At 41.6% G+C, this 18,150-nt stretch overlaps 1 long non-coding RNA gene across 3 annotated transcripts in view; it reads right to left on the reverse strand.

Moving 5' to 3' along the window:
• Positions 1-13,552: 13,552 nt before the first annotated feature.
• Positions 13,553-18,150, reverse strand: part of LOC139315624 (uncharacterized) — a 113,177-nt gene continuing 108,579 nt past the window's right edge. For 2 of the 3 annotated variants that reach the window (XR_011600292.1, XR_011600293.1), the window contains exons 4-5: positions 17,784-17,886; positions 13,553-13,716 (exon numbers count right to left, since the gene is read on the reverse strand). This is a non-coding gene — a long non-coding RNA (uncharacterized lncRNA). Of the gene's footprint in view, positions 13,717-14,761; positions 14,813-17,783; positions 17,887-18,150 lie in introns of all 3 variants that reach the window. The other variant, XR_011600294.1, reaches the window with a different exon arrangement.

Consider the following 18,150-nt stretch of genomic DNA (forward strand, 5'->3'; position numbering starts at 1 on the left):
TCTCCCTATCCCCCTTCACTTTTTTTTTATTTTTGCAAGGAGATTTTACACAAGGAAAACATTATTCAAAAATGAAACTTCCCAATTTTTTTTTTCAGTTTGTTGAACCGTCTTCTAGGTTAGTATTTCTCAACCATGGCAACTTTAAAATGTCTGGACTTCAACACTCAGAATTCCCCGGCCAGATCTTCTCTGCCTCCTTCCTTCTCCTTTTTTCCTTCTTCTTCTTCTCCTTCCTCCTCCTCCATCATTTCTCAGCCTTTGCAATTTTAAGACGTCTGGACTTCAACACCCAGAATTCCCCAGCCAGTCCATGCTTCTCCTCATTTTTTCTCCATCTTCTTTCTTTCTTTCTTTCTTTTTCTCTTTCTTTCTTTCTTTCTTTCTTTCTTTCTTTCTTTCTTTCTTTCTTTCTTTCTCTTTCTTTCTTTCTTTTTCTTTCTTTCTCTTTCTTTCTTTTTCTTTCCTCCTCCTCCTCCTTCTCCTCCTCCTCCTCCTCTCCTCGTCCTCCTCTTCCTTTTCTCCTCCCCCCCACCCCATGCAAAGACAGATTGACATCCGTAGTCCTAGGACATCAATGAATAAGTTTAAGACAGAGTGTCTGCATGCCTATGTATACCTCAGTCCTAAGTCACTGTGATCCCTCAACTGGATCATGCAAACATTACTCTCAATTGTAAGCACCTTCAAACTCTCCATTTTGTTTTGTTTTTTTTAGAAGCTTTGTTCCTAATCCTCAAGAATGTGGAGATAAGTTTTAAAGTGTATGGGCAAAGCTTGATTAAATCTCTGACAGAAGCTTAATAGATTTTTCGAGCAGTCAAGGCTTTGGCGCCCCATTCAGAAGACAAACTTGAGTAAGAGAAAAAACCTTTTTGTAAAAAAGAAAGAGAAAAAAACCTGTGGGCATTTTTATTTATTTTTTTTTTCTTCATGGAAATAATAATAATAATCGAGGGCTAAGATGTCAGCTTTCCTTGGGGCGAAACCAGATATTCTATGCCCCAGACATGTAACATGCTGAATAGCCGTCCATCGGCTATGAGCTACAGCTCAAAGTATGAAAAACAAAACAACATATTTCTTGGAAAAACAACAACCCAAAAATGACCCCTGCAGGTAGAAGCAGGACTGATAAGGTCATGCCTTTTGTTTTTCCTCACCTGGAAATGCCACTGCTTCTTAGCAGTCGCCCACACTTCCTGGACTTATCAGCAAAAGTCAGACCAAAATAATTATAAAAACAGGGCCACTTAAGATAATTATCACCTTTGATCATCACTCCCTGCAATTAGTCATCAACAATCAAAAGGAAAATCCAGCCTGTTTCTTGGGGAGAGCTATTTGACTGTAACAATTAACAAATGACATTTTTTTTAAAAAAAAAAAGGGGGGGGGAAGAGTTGTCTTGTTTTAAAATAATAATCGACCTCAGAAATGACTCATTTAAGAAAAATATTTTGGCATCACTACCTCCCCATGGATCGAGAATAAAACAATGGCTTCTCACAAGTAGCTTTTATTATTGTAGCTTTTACCCTGTGTGTACAGGTGGTCCTCGACTTAACAACCACACTTGAGCCCAAAATTTATGTTGCTATGCGAGACATCTGGGAAGTGAATTACGCCCCATTTTACGACTTTACTTGCCACAGTTGTTGAGCATTGAGTCATTGCAGTTGTTAAAAGTTAGTCCTAGGTTGGTTAACAGAATCTGGCCTCCCCATTGACTTTGCTTGTCAGAAGGTTGCCAAAGGGATCACACAACCCCAGGACAGTGCGACCGTCATAACTATGAACCAGTTGCCAAGCATCTGAATTTTTTTTTTTTATTGAAAAAGTTTTTCAAATACAATTTTTCCCCCCCTTTTTCCCCCCCTCCTCCCTAACCCCCCCTCCCCCTCCCCTCCCCCTGTGGCTTCTACAAAATAAAACCCAAATTCATAACAGATTATATAATACTTTACCATCCCTTTGCTCCACCCCCCATACGCTGACCCTTTCTTTCTAATAATATTATTATATCCCCCTTATACTATACATTTCAAAATAACATTCTACTATAACATTATATAATAACTCCTAATTTGACATAATAATATTATTATATCGCCCAGTTTAGCAATTTCTACTCATAATCTACCCTTTTCCTCCTCCCCCATACATATATCTCTTAATTCAAATCTTTTATATATATTAGTATAACATTTCAAAGCAACCTTCAACTATAAAACTATATAATAAATCCTAATTTGACATTTATTCAACTCATAGTCTGCCCATTTCCTCCACCCCCATACATATATCTCTTAACTCAAATCTTTTACATGTATTCATATCTAAACATAATATCCCTTTTCTTAAACTAAACAATCAATAAGCTAACCTGTCTCCACCCACTTTCCTACAGGACTACCATACATAATAATTTTTAATATCTTTATTCTTCTGCCCACACCACTAAGAAGTATTCCCTTATATAAATAAAATCCTCAAATGACTTTAAGCTTGCAATCCATATGATATCTTCTGTAATGTCTTTCAGCTGGATTGTTAACTCCATCACCCATGTTAGGGTAACATCACATCCTAATTCCAACAGTATGTTCGGTATCTTCAATTACCATCTGCCCCCATCAATAGTAGATGTCTTCATAGCCAAGCATCTGAATTTTGATCATGGGACCATGGGGATGTCACTTTTTTCAGTGCCATTGTAACTTTGAACGGTCACTAAATGAACTTGTTGTGGCCTGTTGGCCACCAGCTGAATCAGAGGAGGAGGAAGAGGAGGGGTGGGAGTCAGGGTCAGCATCAAGGCAACCTGAGAACTCCGAGGGGGAAGAAGGGAATGGAGCTGGCAGAGAGAGAGAGAGAGACAGAGGCAGTCCATCAGCCCTCAGATGACGAGTCAACAGCCCTCAGGTCTGGAGATAGCTGATGAGGAAGAAGAGGAACAGCTGGCTCCAGTGCCTTATGTGTGGATGTGCAGAAGGCAGAGGAGAGGAGAGCAGTGGAAATCTGTGGGCTGATCCTTGGGACAGAAGAGCCACCGCTCTGGGGATAAAAGGCAGGGGGCGGAGATGAATAGATGTGGCAGACAACTATTCATCTCCCTCAATGGTGAAATCCAAATTTTTTTACTACTGGTTCTGTGGGCGTGGTGTGGTGTGGCTTAGTGGGCGTGGCTTGGTGGGCATAGCAGGGGAAGGATACTGCAAAATCTCCATTCCCATCCCACTTTGGGGCTAGCCAGAGGTGGTATTTGCCAGTTCTCCAAACTATTCAAAATTTGCACTACCGGTTCTCCAGAACCTGCTGGATTTCACCCCTAATCTCCCTGCAGGACAGACTTGTTAGCAATCGATTGAAAGGTTGGCCATTCAGTGGTTCGAATCCCTAGTGCCGCGTAACAGGGTGAGCTCCCGTTACTTGTCCCAGCTTCTGCCAACCTAGCAGTTCGAAATCATGTAAAAAATGCAAATAGAAAAATAGGGACCACCTTTAGTGGGAAGGTAACAGCGTTCCGTGCGCCTTTGGTGTTTAATCATGCCAGCCACATGACCACAGAGACAGAGCTCCTCATACGGTGCCTCTGGGATTTTCCCCTCTCGCCTCCAATTTCCTTGGCTCAATCCACAGCAGAGAATACCTCTCTAGCAGCACCTTTGTGGGAAGTAGAGATCAAGAAGGTTATTCAAAATACGAGGGATGCATCCTGTTCCATAATGAAAGATTCCCACTGATTTCTTGGCTCCTGCACTGCGCCTTACATCAGAAGACTTTGGCATGCTATCCCAAACTCTGTATGACATTCATATAATCATCATCTCCAAAACCAATGTTTGAGCTACTCTCCAATTACCTCCTTACGGTTGTTTTACTCCAATGACTTCAGGCAAGGACTGAACCATCTGTACGAAGCTGGGTTTATCCAAGGGCAATGCGAAGCTGTGCAGAACAATTGTAAGAAAACTTGAGAACTCATTCAACCCAAATCTAAACCAGCTCCAGGGAGATGTCTATGGATATGTCAATCATGATCTGAATGACTGAGGCTCCCTGTTGGATGGTCCCACCACTGGCTGCCCCCCCCCACCCCCGCCAGTCACTCCTTGCCTGGCCTGAGAAGGTAAAGGCGATGGCGGGGGATGGAGAAGTGGCCGGGGCAGAGACAGAGAGATACAGAGAGAGGGGGAGAGAGAGGGGAAGGGAGGGAGAGAGAGAGAGATGTCAAAAGGGTTTTGTGGTTCCCGTTGTTTTTTAACAATCGGTTCTCTGTCCTAATGACCGGCTGGGTAGGCGTGGTTAGGGGGGGGTCATGTGACTGGTGGAAGTGAGTGAGGTTGAGTTGGCCACGCCCACTCAGGTTTTGTGGCTCCTGGTGTTTTCTTTTCTGTGGGAAACGGGTCCGAATGGCTCTTTGAATATTTAAGGTTGCAGACCCCTGGCATAGACATTTAACTTGGGTTTTCCTTCAGCCTTTGTACACCGCTTTGCAAATTTTATTGTAACCCCAGCAAAAAACTACTAGCAATACACCACTTATGGAGCACTCCTGATCTGAAGGGTAGTCTTTCCCCTTAATTGGCTTGTTATTGGGCCAAAGTTGTTAAACCCATTAACTATGTTCTAGTTGCAAGCTTCCAGAAGATCAACTTTGTCTTATGTCCCCAGGATCTATCTGATGGTCAATACAGTTGGTTTGCTAGACAAATCAGCCATCAATAGACACATAGAGATAAACAACATTTACATACCATTTAAAAAAGACAATCAAAAAGCCAAAAGTGAAACAAAAAGACCCAAACACCTCCTCACCAGCAATCAAGCCCCAGATAAACAGAGATTAGCACTAAGATTAACATCAGACCAAGGATCCTGAACTAAACAATACCCCAATCAAAGAACTACAACTCAGACAAACAAACTAACAATAGACAACAGCCTAATCAAAGGACTACCAAAAGCACTCCCACCAACACTGACAGGGCAAGCCACTAGCATATATATAGAAAGCAAACTGTACTCTCACTAGCACTGATGATGTTACCTAATTGGGTAATGAAATATCTGCAAGAAATCAACCAAGCTAAGTAAGTAGGTAAGTATATCTTTCAAAAATGATTCATACAGCAAGTGTGAATCAGCAAGCCGGAAGCCAAACTCTCCATATTTGAATATGAAACCTAGAATCAACAAGAATTAACTTTTATTTGACTGCCATAAAAAATAATATGTGTAGCTTAGTTGCTCTGTGCTGCGGAGTTCTTGGTGATATTACCTAGTTGGGTACCAAAAAATCTGTGAGCAAATAATGAAGCTCAGAGACCATCAAGTGCTTCATTGATTTGTTTATACAATTCTAGAAGCTTAACAATTTATCGTCTTGCAAAGTAAATTACAAAGAGACCGTTAAGTCCCAAGCAGTCATCACGGATTCCTCAATCCCACGTTTCTTTTGTTTTTTCGCTGTTTGCCTCTTGTTGTTTTGCCATAAATATTGGACAACCTCCATCAACTACTCTGACCCGGAATGATAAAAACATATGTTTAGTCCATCTGGAGGGTACCAGATTAGGAAAACAACCTTCTAAATCATTAGGACTTTATGTGCCATCCTGTGCCAGCTGCCGAGAAGACCTGTGTCACATTTCTTTTAGGTTTTGGGGTAGCAACTAAGATGCTGCAGTAATAAATGAATCTTTGGTCCAAAAAGTTGTTTCTTAATTTTCTGAACATTCCCATTTTACCCGGGATGCTAAAAAGTGTAGAAAGACCTGGCTGGGTGTTTTAAAGTGCCTCTTAGGGCCACAACTGAGCCCAGAATTTACGTTGCTAAGTGAGAAATTCGTTAAGTGAGTCTTGCCCCATTTAATTTATTTATTTGTTTCCATTTCTATACCGCCCTTCTCCAAATAGGACTAATGACTTTTCTTGCCACGTTTTTCTTGCCTCAGGAAGATAAATTTATCTCAGCATCTACTTCTGTCCTACTATCACAGCACCATTGAGAGTGTCCTGACATACGGTATTCTTGCATAGTATGGGAGCAGCTCTGTAGCGGACAAAAAAGCTCTACAGAGAATCATTAAAACTGCCCAGAATATCATCAGACTCCAGCTACCAGCCCTGGACGACATCTTCGAATCTCGCTTTTTGAGAAAGTTGCATAACATTCTCAGAGACTCTTCCCATCCTGCTTACAATCTTTTTGGACTGTTGCCTTCTGGCAGGAGATACAGAACAATTAAAACTCGGACCACACGTTTTCTGAATAGTTTTAATCCCAGAGCTATAATTGCACTCAACAATGAACTAAAGGTCACCATCAGTGAGCTGCTGGATAGCATTACTTGGTCTGTTGTGTGGATGTTTGGGTGGTTTAGGGATGGGGAATTTGTGGTGGTTGTTTGGGGATTGTTATGTGTGTTGGACCAGGTCTTTGGGTGTTAAGTGAATTTTGTTGTAAGGGTATACTGTGCATTTATTGTACAATGACAATAAAGTTATTTATTTATATTTATTTATTTATTTATTTGTAAAATGAATCATCGTCGTTGTTAAATTGGTAACACAGGTTGTTAAGTGAATCCGACTGCCCCGTTCAAGGTCGCACAAGGGGATTGCGTGACCCCGGGACACTGCAACCGTCGTAAATATGAGCCAGTTGCCAAGCATCTGAATTTTGCTCACATCATCGTGGAGATGCTGCGAAGGCCGTAACTCTGAAGAACATGTCAAGCCTCCAAATATAAATCATGTGACCACGGGAAGGCTGCCATGGTCATATGTGTGAAAAATGGTCGGTAAGTCCCCTTTTTTCAGCGCCGTTCTAACTTTGAATGGTCACTAACTGAACTGTTGACTACCTTTAATTTCTGCGAAAAAGCCCAGGTCAGTTCAGTGGCAGTATAGAAAATACCCGAATTGGTACCCACAATTGGCTGACTTGGAACAATGCCCTGGTGCACCCATCTGCTAAGCTCAACATGGAGAGAAAGTCAGAGAGGCACATTTTCTGATTTAGCCCCAGGCAGAGAGGGAGATTAAAAGCAGGGAAAACCTCACGCGAGGCCGGATGACAAGTGGGAGCAGGAGGGCGAGGAAACCCAGCTTAATATCTACTAAGAAGAGCTTTAAAGGACAATCTCTTTATATCTGATAAAAGTAGGTCAATCTTTCTGCTTTGTTAAGTCTTTGGGCAGAACGGAACTGCCTTCCGCCAACACGTTCGAATTCTCTTTTATACTTATGCAACCCAACAAGACAGACACCGACTTCAGAGGATAATTAGAATTGCAGAAAAAACAGTTACTACCAACCTGCCTTCCATTGAGGACCTGTATATTGCACGAGTCAAAAAGAGGGCTGTGAAAATATTTACAGACCCCTCGCATCCTGGACATAAACTCTTTCAACTCCTACCCTCAAAACGACACTATAGAGCACTGCACACCAGAACAACTAGACACAAGGACAGTTTTTTCCTGAATGCCATCACTCTGCTTAACAAATAATTCCCACAACACTGTCAAACTATTTGCTAAGTCTGCACTACTATTAATCTTCTCATCGTTCCCATCACCCATCTCCTTCCACTTATGACTGTATGACTGTAACTTTGTTGCTTGTATTCTTGATTTGATTGCTTATTTGTACCCCATGACTATCATTAAGTGTTGTAGCTTATGATTCTTGATGAACGTATCTTTTCTTTTATGTACACTGAGAGCGTATACACCAAGATAAATTCTTTGTGTGTCCAATCACACTTGGCCAATAAAGAATTCTATTCTATTCTATTCTATTCTATTCTATTCTATTCTATGCTATGCTATGCTATGCTATGCTATGCTATGCTATGCTATGCTATGCTATGCTATGCTATGCTATGCTATGCTATGCTATGCTATGCTATGCTATGCTATTCATGGCAGACACATCACACAAGCAATTAACACGAGTTAACCATAGTTCAATCCCAGGCAGGGATCCTTTGACTTCTGAGTTGATGTTGGTCATGAATGCGGCCTTCTTTTGACTAATACCACCCATTATCTATCTATCTATCTATCTATCTATCTATCTATCTATCTATCTATCATCTATCTATCTCATTCTCTCTCTCTCTCTCTCTCGCAGGATGGCTCAGTGGTTAAGAAGCTGAGCCTGTCAGCTGGAAAGCTGGCAACCCAGGTTTGAGATCTGAGCATTGCACCATGGAGTCAGCTCCTGTTTTGCCCCAGTTCCTGCCCACTGTTTGAAAGCATGAAAATGCGAGTAAATAAATAGGTACCATTTCAGTGGAAAGGCAACAGCTTTCCGTGTTTCGCTGCACACTCTGTGCTGCAGCATGATGTCATGCTGGCGACATGACTGCAGAAACATCCTAAGACACTGTGGGCTCTCTTGGCTAAGAAACAGAGATGAGCACTGGCCCTTAAGAGTCAAACAAAACTGGATAGAGGAAACCTTTATTTTTACCTTGTATCTCTCTCCCTCTCATCTCTCTACCATCTCTGTCTGTCTGTCTGTCTATCTATATCATATCTCTCTGTATTTATCTTATCTATCCATCATCTATTTATCCATCCCTATCCATCATCTATCATCTATCCATCTCTTTCTCTCTCTCCTCCTCTATCTATCATCTATCTATCTATCTATCTATCTATCTATCTATCTATCTATCTATCATCTATCTATCATCTATCTATCTATCTATCTATCTATCTATCTATCTATCTATCTATCTATCTATCTCTTGAAGACCACCCATTAGCAATTCCCACTAATGGCATAGTAAGAATGACCTTCGGAGACAGAAGAAGTGCTGCAGAATGGACAACCTTCATATAAGAGACATCTCAGCCCACAAAAAGAGAGAGAACGGGAAGCATTTCAGAAGGGACCCTCCCTAGTTTTCCAGACGGTAAAATGAAGGAGGGGAGAAACACATTCGGTCTTGCAAGAGTCTCTTAATGTAAGCTTGCCATAAAGACAAGAGCTAGTATTCATTGTTGAGCTTTGGGTCTGGACTATTTCAAAGGACTTAACAGATAGCCAGTTTACAATACAGGAAGTCACTGCTTTAGAAATGCCTAATTCAATCCCTCCTGCCTATTTATTACACTCTGCCCTTTCTCTATGCATTCTTTCAGTGCTACTTGGGGGGCAGGGAAGGGGGGTTAGCAGTGACAGCATTGAATACTTCTGCAATAGAAAGCTAGCAGTAGAGAAATTAAATTCCCCCCCCTCTTTTTTGCAGTTATTTTTTCCACGAGGAAATCATTATTCAGAAATGAAACTTCCCAATTCTATTTCAGCTTGTTGAACCAGCTTCTAGAACTAGTGAATCACAGCATTTTGAGAACCAGAAACGATTGTGTAAGGAAACCAAGGGGGGTGGGGGTGGGGAAACCCTTCCTGTCCATATATCATGCTTTGCCTTTTCTATAGGCACTCTTTATGAGGTCCTGCTGCTTGAATGGTTGCAGCTTTGACAATCTAAGAAAATCTGAGTTACTGAAGAATATCCGAGTTGGCAGCAATCACTCCTGGCCACCCAAAGTTTTGTAGGTGGAAACTTTCTAAGTTTTAATTTCCAGTTTAAGGAGGTTCATGGAATCATAAGAGTTGGAAGGATCTCACCACGTGTAGAAGATTCTGAGATGCTTGGACCACATTACCTGTCTGCGGAGATTCTCAGTCATCCATGTCATGGTTGTCCCGAAGATGCTTTTTCAAAAGGCAAATTGGTCTTCGTTTTTCTATGAAGACATTTCGCTTCTCATCCAAGAAGCTTCTTCAATTCTGGAAACCAAAGAACGGAAGAAGCTTCTTGGAAGAGAAGCGAAACATCTTCAAAGAAAAACAAAGTCTCGTTGCCTTTTGAAAAAGCACCTTTGGGACTACATTACATCCAACCTCTCATAAAGTGGTGGAATTCAATTTTTTTTTTACTACCGGTTCTGTGGGCGTGGCTTGGTGGGCGTGGTGTGGCATGGCAGGGGAAGGATACTGCAAAATCTCCATTCCTACCCCACTCCAGGGGAAGGATACTGCAAAATCCCCATTCCCACCCCACTCTGGGGCCAGCCAGAGGTGGTATTTGCCGGTTCTCCGAACTACTCAAAATTTCTGCTACCGGTTCTCCAGAACCTGCTGAATTTCACCCCTGCTCTCATACCATCCTGGAATCTTCATAACTACATAGGCTTCCAATCTCTGTCTCTCTACCTCGGATCTTGCAAAAATCAGTGCTTTCCAGAGCAAACAGTATTTTGACAATGTGACCTGCCCTAAAATGCTTTTCCTTCTTATTTACTCAGCCCCATCCATCCTATCAGGTGCTGGGGGGCGTGGGGTGGAAGGAAAGGAGAACATAACATTTACACAGCCTTGGGCTGGCAGGATCTGCTTCACAGTTTATTCTGATTCTCCCAAACATGTGTCCTGACTATCGGCACCACTACCCAAGGTCACACATTCCTTTTGCTTATTTATCTGTTGCGGGTTTTCCTCCAAGCTTATTTTTTTCCCCCCAGAGACCTAGTTATAGGGAGGAAGAAAATGTGTTGCTTCTGCTCAACAATATTAAAATCCGAAAACTTTCTTTTGCCAATCCTGCAAAATAAGACTTCAGTACATCTTCTGGCCCAGTGGTGAAATCCTGCCAGTTCTGTCCTGCTCACGCGAACTGGTAGCGGTGGATGGTTTGGCGAACCGTAATGGCAGTAGCACAAGGCTCCACCCACCTGCCTGGACATTGTTACTTTCTGGTTTTAACCAGGAAGTAACCCATTTTTGACTTTCCGCGCATGTGCAGAAGGCTTTGCGCATGCACAGAGGATCAAAAATTGGACGTGACAATGGCGCGCGCATTTCCGAACTGGTAAGGAAGGTAAGTAGATTTCACCCCTGTTCTGGCCTGTTTATGTGGTGTGCAGGAACGGGATTAAAGTCTTTACTTCTGGCAATGAGAGTCTGGAAGACTTCAGGTGCCCCTGTAATACTTTGAGATCTAGTAGAAAAATGTTAGAAAAGATCTAGCTTCCCTCTCCTACGATAGATCTCCTACAAAACAATCTGTGGTGTCTGCTCACCAAGGTTGTCGTCTCCTATTTCCACTAAAATCTCTCCGCTCCTATTTTTCAAAATCTCCCATGTGCTCCGGCTGTCTGAAGATTCTCCAAATCGGATGGATAACGCAGGTCTAAGTGCCAAATTGGTTCAACTTTCTGAAGGGACAGATTGAAGCAGACGTGATTCTCACATCTCTATTAATATGCATGATCCATCCACCTCTGCAACTCTGAGCAAAGAGAGGTTCACCTTCAAAAGAAAGAGCTATGGTGAAGTGTCCTCTCCTCTAAGTAACAGGAGATCTTCTTGGAAAAGAGGAGCAGGCAACTGTTGGGGTCGATGGTGATGCACCTGAAATTCTGTGATCACATCACAGGTGTTATCACAAAACATTGCAATGCTGTTGGAAATTCAGGAAGAGTTTACTGATCCATTGTTCAATAGAATAGAATAGAATTTTTTATTGGCCAAGTGTGATTGGACACACAAGGAATTTGTCTTGGTGCATATGCTCTCAGTGTACATAAAAGAAAAGATACGTTCATCAAGAAGCCTTGGGAGCCTTGGTAGTACAGTGGTCTAAAGCACCCTGTTATTAAGACCAGCTGCCTGCAATTACTGCAGGTTCGAATCTCGCCAAGGCTCAAGGTTGACTCAGCCTTCCATCCTTTCTAAGGTAGGTAAATTGAGGACCCAGTTGTGGGGGCAATAAGCTGACTTTGTATAAATATACAAAAGGATGAAGGCTATTGCTTAACGCATTGTAAGCCGCCCTGAGTCTCTGGAGAAGGGAGGCATATAAATCAAATTAAAAAAAAAGAAAAGAATCATAAGGTACAACACTTAATGATAGTCATAGGTTACAAATAAGCAATCAGGAAACAATATCAATATAAATCGTAAGGATACCGGCAACAAAGTTACAGTCATACAGTCATAAGTGGGAAGAGATGGTGATGGGAACGATGAGAAGATGAGAAGATTAATAGTAGTGCAGACTTAGTAAATAGTTTAAGTGTTGAGGGAATTATCTGTTTAGCAGAGTGATGGCGTTCAGGAAAAAACTGTTCTTGTGTCTAGTTGTTCTGGTGTGCAGTGCTCTATAGCGTTGTTTTGAGGGTAGGAGTTGAAACAATTTATATCCAGGATGCGAGGGGTCTGTAAATATTTTCACAGCCCTCTTTTTGACTCATGCAGTATACAGGTCCTCAGTGGAAGGCAGGTTGGTAGCAATTTTTTCTGCAGTTCTAATTATCCTCTGAAGTCTGTCTCTGTCTTGTTGGGTTGCAGAACCAAACCAGACAGTTATAGAGTGACCAATTTGACCAATCACGAGACACAGATCTCATATTAGACAAATGATGAAAATTATTTCCCTCACCATTTTTTTTACTTGAGATGTTCCCTACCACGCCGAATAGCCTTTGCTATCAATGATTTCTCAGCAAGGGGCCCCCCTTTCAAAATATTTTTGGAGAATGGTTGCAGGAATGGGATATGTCTAGTTTAATGAAAATATGGACGAGGGGTGACATGACAGAAGCCTTCCAATATCTTCCACAAAGAAGAGGGGGGGTCAAGCTATTCTCCAAAGCACCTGAAGGTAGGACAAGAAGCAATGGATGGCAAGGAGAGAATCAACCTAGAACTAAGGACAAATTTCCTAACAGTGACAATAATTAACCGGTGGAACGTCTTGCCTCCAGAAGTTGTGGGTGCTCCAACACCGGAGGCTTTAAGGAGCTTGGACAACCATTTGTCTGAAATGGTATAGGTCAGGGGTCAGCAACCTGTGGCTCTGGAGCCGCATGTGGCTCTTTCACCCCTCTCCTGCAGCTCCCTGTCACTCAAAATATGTGTCACAACTGCCAATGTGCAACACCCACCGGCACGCGATATATTCAGCTTTTCAACCCCCGGTAGGCAATGGATAAATCCAAGAAAAGAAAAGTTTCAGAAGAAAACAGAACATTTAATTCAACTACATATGCTAGTTTTGTAACCGCTCAAGACTCAGGCACAGGAATGGTTTTGTGGCTCCCGGTGTTTTCTTTTCTGTGGGAAACTGGTCCAAATGGCTCTTTGAGTGTTTAAGGTTGTAGGGTTTCCTGCCTGAGCAGGGGCTTAAACTAAAAGACTCCAAGGTCCCTCCCAACTCTGTTACTCTGTTATTTTCAAAGTACTGGGCTGCTACTATCCATACAGTTGATTTTTTTAAGAATATGTATGGGGCCTATTGACCTAGATCTGAGGGAACTCTAAACACTAAATCATACATGGAACTGAGAATGTGTTGGGCACTAAAAAAGATACTGTTTCCCATCATCTCCACCTCGTCATCCTATCCATTAGCTGTGAACCTATTCATGAACCTGGTGTTTGTTCGACAAATGAATAGTTAGGCAATATGCAACATTTGCATAAAAGGCACCAGACAATTCAAGATTCTTTATATGCTTTATTGTAGTAATTGTTACAATTAATGCGCTCACAAATTGCTTTGCATTCAGGAATCCAATAGCCATCCTTGGCACTTGAATGTTGCTCCTTCCAGGTTCCTAACATGTAGATTATCGGTTTGGATCTGGCCTGCGAAATGCTGATCGTCACTGCACTGGTAAATTCTGCCTGTTAAAAAGAAAAGAAACAAAGACCCCCCCCCCATTTAAAAGAAAATGGAACAGTTGGTTGCCAAGATCTTGTGACTTAACTCCGATTCTAATTCTGTCTCTATATCTAATCGGCCATTATGTCTCTGATTTTTTTTTTAACCCACTCATTTTCTAATGCTGCATATTTTATCATCCAGCAGAAATACCCTTTTGCCTCACACGCAGAATAAATGTCCATTTCACAGAAAAGAACGAACAGTTAATATCTGATTCGCGAGAATCAGAAACCAAACAGTCAGTCTGGTGAAGCCATTTAGCTCCAACATGGTCTTGGTATCTCTTGTCTCTCACTCCTTTCTGTGAATTGTTGATAATTATGCATTATTTAATTTACTGGTGCAAGAGCTCTTTTTTTTTTCTGAGACACTCTTCCTTTTCTCCTTAAATTGGAAACCTATGAACACAGGCTGCCATTTTTTAATTGACTGCATTAGAAGATTTTATGGCTGCAGCCGAGTTCAAAACACTTTAAATCCAATCAACAACTGATCTTAAATGGATGGCACCATACTAGGGATTTTCAGAAAATGGCTGCAGTGTGAAATTGCTGAATAAAAATATCAAGAGGTGTGAATTTATTAACTCGGGGTTCCTTGAGAAAATAAAAGGAGGATTAGTGGAAAACACTGACGTTGTTTAGAGGAAATCTACTGCCTTGACTCCAGAATCTGATATTCGTCAGAAAAGGGAATCAGAAGAACTTAACAAATATTGGTGGCAAGAGATAAAAGACTTCTTGTGATAAAGCAACCAGATATACTTAAGATATGACAAGCTTCAATCACTGGACATTGTTGGCTGGAGATTAGAAGAGCTGTAGCTTAAAATATCTGGAGATGGCAAGTTTGTAATCCTGTCAATTTTATCAGCTACGTGGAATATTATATTACATTCAATTGAAGAAGAGAGAGAACTGTAGAGCTGTGTCCCCAAACACCTGGAGGGCATCAAGTTGGCTCTAATCAATGATTATTGATTCGGGTGCAGTCCAGAATACATACCTGTTCCCCTGGAAATCCAGTCAATACATGTGAAAGGCCTTCAATCTGGAGCTTAGAAAAAAATTAACGATTATTCTCTTCATTTTTTCCCAATGGGCCAAAGGTGTGGGAATACACCTCTTCCAGGTAACATGCAGTTTTTCTGATGTTTCTAAGCGGCCCTCCTAAAGACTAATGGAAGTAACTTTCATTGTAGACCTGGTGGCTCTCCAAACATGGCTGCTTGGAAGACTTGTGCACTTCAACTCCCAGAATTCCCCAGCTAGCATGGCTGGCTGACGAATTCTGGGAGTTGAAGTCCACAAGTCATAAAGTTCCCAAGTTTGGAGATTCCTGTTTTGGATCACGGGGAGAATGTCTGAGTATACATTTAACAAGTAGCACGGATCATACAATGGGAGTATACAGGTAGTCCTCAAACTACGACCACTATTGAGCCCAAAACGTATGTTGCTAAGTGAGACAATTAAGCGAATTTTCTCCATTTTATGACCTTTCTTGCCACAGTTCTGAATCATGGCAGTTGTTAAATTAGTAACATAGCTGTTAAGTGTTAATCTGGTTTCCCTGTTGACTTTGCTTGTTAGAAGGTCACAAAACTTGGTTACATGACCCCGGAACATTGCAACGGTCATAAATAGGAGACAATGGCCAAGCCTCTTTGAGCAATTTTGATCACGTGACCATGGGGAATGCTGCAACCTTTGTTAAGTGTGAAAAAGGGCCGTAAATCGCTTTTTTCAGTGTTGTCGTATCTTCGAACATTCGAAGGGCTCAAAATGTTGCAAGTGGAGGACTCCCTGTATCCTAATTTACTCTCCGCCTTTTGATTCTACCTTTTTGTCCAGCTGCTGAAACCGCAGACCACAAAGCTCTTTTGAAGACCAGGAGATGCAATCTTGCTTACAACTTTTATAATCCTTCCAGATTCCAGTTCTCTGAAGGAGAGAAACTGGGTTGGATGACAAGAATTCAGTCACGTTGGGGGTGGGGGGGATTGAAATTGATTACCTGAGATTAAAATAAAGACTTGGGGGAGGGAGGGAGTTTTCTTCACTACTCAGAAGCTAACCTGCCATTTTAACTGTGTCTTTTTTTAAAAAAATACTTTTTTAAAAAAAGCTTTCTCCCACTGCTTGAATGACTACTCACAGTTCACAGTTTTAACCCACAAGGTATATATTTAAAGGCTAGCTTACTAAGAACAAACAATTTGGCTGGAAAGTCCCTTTCTTTGGTTGCCTGAAATTTGCAAAAAGGTGAACAGTCTAAGTTCTGTATTTGAATACTGACACTTCAGGGAGGGGAAGCACCAAATGCAGGAGCCACCAGGGAGATTGACAAGAAGGGTTGGGTTTTCCGCTATTCATATCGAAAGTCCTTTCCAATGACTGAGTAGTTCTCATACATCACATATATACCATTACTACTACTACTACTATTGCGATGATGTCAACCACAACCACTGGAAGGAATTAATGAATGTGTGGAAATGAAGGGATCAAAATACAAGGGTCAGGGACTTTTGGTATGTTCCCTCAGGATACGAGGATATCCCAAGGAAGGACAAAGGCATGCAGGATGCAAAAATACCCTGTTTTAACTGTTCCTTCCATACATCGCTATAGAAATTTCACAATTTTTTTTTTTAAAAAAACATCCTCTTGGTCGACTGTACAGGCAGTCCTCGACTTACAAACAGTTCACTTAGCGACCATTCCAAGTTACAAAATGGCCGGCTGCTGTTGCACTACTGTGTTGTGCTGCAGTTACGTGATTTACATTTTCAACGTTCTCTGGCAGTTTCCCAGTCAATCTTGCAATCCCTCCCTTCCTCCCTTACCCAGCAGCAGCCCCTTAACTGACAGCTGGAAAGGGGAGGGAGGCAAGGAGATAAGAGAGGAGGGGAGAGGAGAGGAGAGGAGGGGAGAGGGGAGGGGAGGGGAGAGGAGAGGATTCCCACAAACGATCAGTGGGGAAGCCAGCAGGAAGTTGGAAGTCACTTGCTTTGGTCATTGTTTCTTTGTTTAGATAAGGAAACATCTCTGAAACCATGCACGGGTTATTATTGGGAAGAGTTAGATTCCATTATTTAAATGGTTCTTTAAGTAAAGACAACTCTATTTTCTTGGAATTGTTTTAATAAAAGCAGAGGAACAAGCAAACCTTTATCTAACTAGAAACAGCCACCGATTCATTTATCTTGGAACACCCTAAGGGGGGGGGGGGGGGAATATGTCAGTTGCCAAACCCCATCACATGACTGTGGGGATGCTGCAACAGTTTGGAGGATCAGTCGTAAGTCCCTTTTTTTTAGTGCTGTTGTAACTTCTGATGGTCACTAAATGAATGATTAAAATCAAAGATTACCTGCATTATATCAGTTTGCAGCCTGGAGTTAGTTAGTTAGTTAGTTAGTTAGTTAGTTAGTTAGTTAGTTAGTTAGTTAGTTAGTTATTATTTATTTATTTATTTATTTATTTATTGGATTTATTTATTTATTCGATTTATATGCCACCCTTCTCCGGAGACTCAGGGCGGCTTACAATGCATTAAGCAATAGCCTTCATACTTTTGTATATACCTGCTTAGTAGGGCTTTCGGCCCCCCCTAAGCGGTGTCCTTTTTTATACAAAGTCAGCTTATTGTCCCCACAATCCGGGTCCTCATTTTACCTACCTCGAGAGGATGGAAGGCTGAGTCAACCTTGAGCCTGGTGAGATTTGAACTCACAGTAATTGCAGGCAGCTGGCAGCTAAGTGCTACTTAACAGCACTTTAGTCCACTGCACCACCAAGGCTCTTTTTTATGAAATAATAAGTATAATAATTAAATAATCTCTCTGAGGGAGATGGACGGTTCAGAAATGTGAAAAGCAAATAAAGAAAGGAAGACAAGATAAAAATCTAATTAATACATAAATAAACACATAAACAATGCAAATGCTTATTGTACCTAAAGAACTGGGGAACAGAAAGATTATGAAGACAAAAAGGCAATCTAATCCTGCTCTCGTGCTCACCTAAGCAGTTCCATCTCTACATCACTCTTTCTGATTCAATCATGTCATTTCCATCACTTATCAAACGGGATTTTCTCTGGCCCATTGTGCACCACTCCAAAATCTGCAAAAAGCAAGAGAAGAAAAACAGGACTTTTTCCAACATTATTACTGTTTTTAGAACTATGTCCCATAACCTTCTCCTTTTTCTGCACAACAATCCCGTGAGGTGGGTTGGGATGAGTGAGAATGACTTCCTCCCCCCCCCAATAACCCAAGGACTCAGAGTAGATTTAATATGACCCTGTGGGAAAACCCGGGGAGGGATCCACTATACAACCTAAGAGCCATTACTCAGCAATCTAGTTACTGAAAAAAGCAAATTTTA

The sequence above is a fragment of the Pituophis catenifer genome, unplaced genomic scaffold (genome assembly GCF_029215685.1).
Source record: "Pituophis catenifer annectens isolate HBS135680 unplaced genomic scaffold, rPitCat1.0.hap2 SCAF_3, whole genome shotgun sequence".
NCBI classification, from domain to species: domain Eukaryota; kingdom Metazoa; phylum Chordata; class Lepidosauria; order Squamata; family Colubridae; genus Pituophis; species Pituophis catenifer.